At 45.6% G+C, this 6360-nt stretch overlaps 1 non-coding gene across 1 annotated transcript; it reads left to right on the top strand.

Annotated features, from left to right (window-relative positions):
- The first annotated feature begins 454 nt into the window (after positions 1-454).
- TRNAA-UGC (transfer RNA alanine (anticodon UGC)) lies at positions 455-526 on the top strand. The gene has a single exon. It is a non-coding gene; the product is annotated as a tRNA-Ala (tRNA).
- The last annotated feature ends 5834 nt before the right edge of the window (positions 527-6360 follow it).

Genomic DNA, 6360 nt, shown 5'->3' with positions numbered 1-6360 from the left:
CGTCTGCCCGGTGACCAGGGACGCGGCAGTTAGTGCAGGCGTCTATATGCCCTCGATAGGGTGTGCACCTGTGGAGGGCTCCTCCATAAAGGACGGCGCGTGGGACAGGTCCAGCTCGGAAAGTGATTAGGATGGAACGCGTGGAGCCCATTCGGCGCGCGTCCACGATGAGGGCGTCTGGGTTGCCGCTGATCAGGTCTTGCAGGAGCTCTGTCGGGGTCTCATTCCAATAAGCATTGGAGATGACTCCGCGTACCGCTCCATCCGGCGGGGCTATGTAAGCTGCGACGGCAGCTTACAAAACGCGGACACATCTGCCGACAGAGCTGTCGATACGGCTGTCGACACGGCTGCTAACGACAGTATGAGGCAATAAAGGCTTTCGCCTTAACAATTTTCATCTTTGGAGAAGGCTGCAAAAACATTTCACTCACTAGTGCCACCAAATTCTGTCGGGGGTGTAGCTCAGAGGTAGAGCGCTCGCTTTGCATGCGAGAAGTCCCGGGTTCGAACCCCGGCTCCTCCACTTTTTGTTTTCACAACATAAACATAGACCTTGAGCTCCTTTGTAATCATTTTGTACCGTTGAGCAAAAACTCACCAATTTAAACTCAGTAGATTTAGGCAAACTTCTGTGGAGGCAGATCAAGGATCTAATGCTTCCTGAGCTTTTAAAACAGGATTGACAGCATCCGGCTTTGGAGGCTATTCTATAATGAAACGCGGATCAAAAATACACATTTTAGGTAAAGAAAACTAAGGCCTAAAAATTTCACATCTTAATATTTTCTGGACGTGGTCCTCTGCGCATGCCATGTAGGAGTATTGTAATTGTTAAGGTTTGAAAAGAATACTGGTGGTGGTGAACAACATTTATTGTGCATTAAATTTTTACAGAGAGGTGATTGGGGTAGGCCCTATTGACCCTTTCCCCTAACAATACTAGGTGGAGCCCCTATTCCGAGGCCCCTTTGGCAACCAACGCCGCTCGCGTCCGCTGCACCAAGGCCTTTTGGGTCTTTAGGTCCTGACAGCCGAGCAGGGCCGCCTCCCAGTCCTTTCAGGCACGTGCCATCAAAGGATGTGTTGAAATGCTTAAGTAACGCTGGGCACAGTACAGTGTTAGTGAGAATTTTTATGAGGAGGCGCTCGTCAGCGCGATTCAGTCCCTTAAAAGGGGCCGAGTAGCGCCCGTGCTCCTCCTCGTAGTAATCGGTGATGTGTTTGAATGTAAGGGCCAGATTGTCTGATTGGGAGTAGGCTTCCAAGGACAGGGAAATAGCCCGGGGAGAGAGTGCGCGGGCGGCCTGATCGGCCTCATCGTTTCCTTGGAGTCCCTGGTGACCGGGGGCCCAAATCAGGTTACGTGGAGTTGGATCTTCGCATCGGCAGCTATATTCCAGTATGCGCCAGGCAAGCGGGGGAGCCCAGCCCAACTCATAGTTCCGACAGGCCCCTCGCGAGTTGGTGATGATGTGTTTCGACTTGGGATTAGTGAGAGCCAGAGAAATGGCAGTCTCATTTTACCTTGCAAACTTCGTTGGAATAAAAGTGATTAAACGCTTTTGTGCCGAACCCAATATTTTTTCTTCCTATTCTGAGGAGACGTACAGTACTTTCCCATGCGAACGCTTTTTCAGTTTTCCCTTTTCGTACCATCTCCTTCTTACTCTACATTTTTAGGAGTTTTCTTTTCCTGAGTACATGAAAGAACAATTTTGGTAGAAATTAAAAATCTTTTATTATCACTACGAATAGGCTGGCAGGGGGAATGAAGTCTAGACGTGACCGATGATGCAATCCCTGCGTCCAATCGTCATAAGATGCAGAACTGTGCGACGAAATTCCTGCTGTGACCATGCGCCGGAATCCCGTCGCCTTCAAAGCTGGGCGGACCTGCAGTAGATGGGAAAGTTCGACCTCTACAGCCACGGAGTGGAATACCAAAAAAACCTAGGATGAAGGATAGCACGGAAATGAAGCCAGAACCGAGTGACGACTGGTGTGGGGCGAAGGTCCTTCGAAGCGCAGCCTCCTCTAGTGACCGCGGGGGAGGATTACCGCAGATGGAGGGACCAAACAAATGTGCGGCGCCGGAAGAGCTCCTTCCTTGTCAAATAGAGGGCGCCGACATCCATACTGAGAAGATGGGTTGATGTCTACAGGTGGATGGCAACGTGGGCCACAAACTTTGCGCGGTTTTGTCAACTCAGGAGCCACGGAGATCACGTTCAATATACTCTAGCTGAAGGATACGAATTTGAGGAAGATAAATATTTTCGAAAAGCCCTGCTGCTGTCCCGCCGTAGTAGGCATATTGCCTGAAGGGAGTAGGTGGGAATGATAATGTGAGACACAGAAGGCAAAAGCAAAGCAACAGAGACCATCTCCTGGATACCTGCGAGCTGCGTACATAATTGGTATTGCATTTCGTCTGATCTTAACCTAGATGCCTCATCGAGAAAATGCTTGCAATTGCAGCGAATTACTGTTCTAATTTCGCCGCCCTGGACACGGGCATGCACGCAGGCAACGATAATGAAATGGGGCAGGAGGAAACCATGCTCAAAAACGTGACCGCGAAACGACAACGTCACGTGCCTTAACAGTCACGATGAAGTTGACGTAAGTTCAGTTCTTGAATCAATCAACGTGAAACTTGAGGGTCTTCTGGCTCTAGTAGAAAACGTGAATAGCATGGTACAGGCGATTTAGTTTCTGTAGTAGAAATTCCATGAATTACAGGAAAAATGCCTCTAAGCAAGGCACTGAAATTAAGGGGCTAAGAAAAAGAGTGACAAATGGAAGAAAGAGAAAAGGTCCATGCATGTGCAAAATCCGACCTGCAATGGCAGGTGAATGATCTTGAGTTCGAAAGTAGGCGACTGAAGCTAGAAGTCCATGGAATCCCTATTGTGGAGGGTGAAAACTTGATGTCCACTCTAAATGAAGTCGCTGAGAAGCTCCAGGCACCTCGGCTTGCAGAGGTTGATGTTGCATCCGGAAAGAACGAAAGAAAGAAAGAAAGAAAGGGGGAAAGAAAGGAGGAAAGAAAGGAAAAAGGAGCGAAAGAAAGGAGGAAAGAATGGAAGAAAGAGAGAAGGAAAGAAAGAGAGAAGGAAGGAAGGAAGGAAGGAAGGAAGAAAGGAAGGAAGGAAGGTAGAAAGAAAGAAAGAAAGAGAGAACGGAATGAAGAAAAACAGAAAGAAAGAAAGAAAGAAGGAAAGAAAGAAGGAAAGAAAGAAAGCAAGAAAGAAAGAAGGAAAGGAAGAAAGAAAGGAAGAAAGAAAGGACGAAAGAAAGAAGGAAAGAAAAAAAGAAAGAAAGGAAGGAAGGAAGGAAGGAAGGAAGAAAGAAAGAAAGAAAGAAAGAAAGAAAGAAAGAAAGAAAGAAAGAAAGGAAGGAAGGAAGGAAGGAAGGAAGGAAGGAAGGAAGGAAGGAAGGAAGGAAGAAAGAAAGAAGGAAAGAAAGAAAGAAAGAAAGGAGGAAAGAAAGAAAGAAAGAAAGGAAGAAAGAAAGAAAGAAAGAAAGGAAGGAAAGAAAGAAAGAAAGGAAGAAGGAAAGAAAGAAAGAAAGAAAGAAAGGAAGAAAGAAAGAAAGAAAGAAAGAAAGAAAGAAAGAAAGAAAGAAAGAAAGAAAGAAAGAAAGAAAGAAAGAAAGAAAGAAAGAAAGAAAGAAAGAAAGAAAGAAAGAAAGGTTGACTGGATTAATAAACCGGTTTGCTACCCTGCACTGGCGGAAAGGGAAGAGGGGATACGAAGATGAAGGAGAAAAGGGAGTAGCAGGAAATTGAAGTGAGTAAGCAAATTCAGCAAGCGTTCGGTAGAGTCACCGCCTATCATGGAGGCCATAAGTTCCAAAGCATAGAAGTGCCTGGGGGGCATTCAGCGCCGACGATTGCCGCGGCCAGTGGCAGAGAATCTTCATTTCCGTCAGAAGGCGTGAATCTAGACGCTCCAGCACACGGTGGAAAGGCTGTCTTTCGGCACTGTATGCTATAGTCTCACCGCACCTGTAGATCGGGCATGCTGGGCTATTAGCCATGCCAATTACAAATAAGTAATGGTTGGTGAAAGGTACACCATACCACAGGCAACACGAAACTTGCTTCACGTCATGGTAGGCCGGGTGGATGTTGGAAATTTATTATGGGGTACAAGAACAGGCATTATTTCTCATCAAATCCTACCTATAAAAAAAAAAGTTGAAGAAATGGATACCTTTAGTTCTCAGGCTAGAACTGTTTATTGTGGAGTGCCCCGGGGAAGCATTTTATGCCTTGTACGCTTTAATAGTTATATTTATGGCATCATCTATTAAACCTCTTAGATAAAGTTTATTACCCATGCAGACAATCCCAGTATATTTCTGCCTGAAAGCATATGCTGCTGCTTGCAGACAAACGTAAAAGTATGATTAAATCCTTAGGGTAACGGTCGAAAGTAAATTCACTGGCTATAAATGGAAGCAAAACAAAGGTCGTTGCACTAAGGCCAGAAAATAAGCCAATACCTCCGCGTCAAGGAATAGCCTTAAATATAGGAAATACCGAAATCATCGAGAATTCCAAATGCCTAGATGGTATCATTTCCGCGACCCTGTCTTGGGATGGTCACATTAAATGTGCTAAATAAAATGACTTAACGTATGTGAATTAGTACGGGGAAACATAACATACGGCAATCTAGAACATATTCACCTGTTATAGAAGCAGTATCTTTTACACACGTAAAATACCTCCTACGCAGCATTGACAATAACTTCCTTTACTATCTCTGTGTGATTCTAGCTCAAAATCTCTAGCGATATCGCTTGAGTCACGTACATAAATAGGAAATAAATAGAAATATTAGCATCTACGTATTTTCGCCAAACTGCAGACCTGAACTCCAAATTATATGACTCGACACTTCGAGGACAGGTTAGTATCGACACCGCGCTCAAACCACTTAAAACAATGTTTTATCTACATAATATTAAAACATTTATGGTATCTTCGACTGGTGCATTGAGAGCGCTCTGTAGTGCTCTGAGAGGCGAACACGCATTCGGCTGGTCGAGAGCTGGCGCTCTGATCACATTCGCCTGGTTCTTGCGCAGTGCTCTCCTCTCACTCAGAGCAGCTCGAGACGCTCTGGCTTTTCTCTCGGAGCAACTGGACGCTCCCGCCGAGTTCTGATCACGTGACAGGCCCTCGCCCTATTTCGACGGCCACCGGCGATTCTGCATCGGCAAATGCGAAGGGGCGAAGGCGCAAATAGTTCCGTTTCTTTCCGTAGCTTGGCCCTTATCTTACGCGATTTTTGTCATGGCAAAGCGGAAGCATATTGCGACATTTGGAGCACCGTCAAAGCTTCTTCTGGAATTAGGAGAGAGCAGTGACTCCTCTAGCTCCGACGACTGTGAAGCTTACGAGGTGATGTTCGCCAAACTGTTCAGTGTTCCGCAAAAAATACCGAAGGTCACAAACTACGTAGAGACAGTAGTGCGGCTTTACTCCGAGGAAGAGGTAAGAAAAAGTTGAGTGAACATTGTGACAGCGGCTATCTATATATGCCTGTTCTAAACCAGTTTCGCAGGAATTTTCGTCTCCCTAAGAAGGCATGCCATGGGCTAATCAAGAGATTCGAGGGCTCTAGGTTTTACCCCTCGGACGCAACTCACGGTGGCTCCCCGGTGAAAACTGCAGAAGAGCACATTCTCTCCTTTCTTTGGTGAGCAGTCTTTTGTTTATTCCATGTATTGAATCGGGAAAAGATATGTTGTTGGGGTGCGTTTCTCGTGTTGTTTTGTACTGTACATGCCAAATAGACCAGCTGCATGACTGCTCTTTAAAGCGATAAAAAAAGTACTTGTCCGTATCCTTTCTGGATTTCACCTCCATGATTGATGTCTACTCACGAACTGTATTATAGTCAAGGGTATGGCTGGGAAATAATAAAGATGGCAAAGAAATAAAGAGAAAAGAAGCGTCCCTTTATACAACCACTCCTTTGCACCGATATAAACGCAATCCTGACGCCTAATCTTGAAACGTAATTGGTTGCCTGACAAATATGCGATTATTGAACGAACTAAAGAGTTTTTACTACCGATACCACCGTTGCTACATCAGGCAGGCGATTGTCACAACTCATAAATCGGCACGTCAACCACACCTGTTCAAAACTTGTGTAGCTTTTCTGCCAGGCTGCGGTGGAAAAGATGAGGGTTCCCTTATATATATTTATTGGTCTCTTATATCGTGCTTTATAAACTGCTTCCGGGGCACTCAGAGCGCAGCCAGGAACATCGAAGTGCTCTGCAGGGACAAGGCAAAGCACATCTCCACACATGTATATCTACATTGATGCTCTATGA

The sequence above is a fragment of the Amblyomma mixtum genome, chromosome 2 (genome assembly GCF_055824585.1).
Source record: "Amblyomma mixtum isolate Tamu chromosome 2, ASM5582458v1, whole genome shotgun sequence".
Taxonomy (NCBI): Eukaryota; Metazoa; Arthropoda; class Arachnida; order Ixodida; family Ixodidae; genus Amblyomma; species Amblyomma mixtum.
This window is presented reverse-complemented; position numbering and strand designations above follow the sequence as displayed.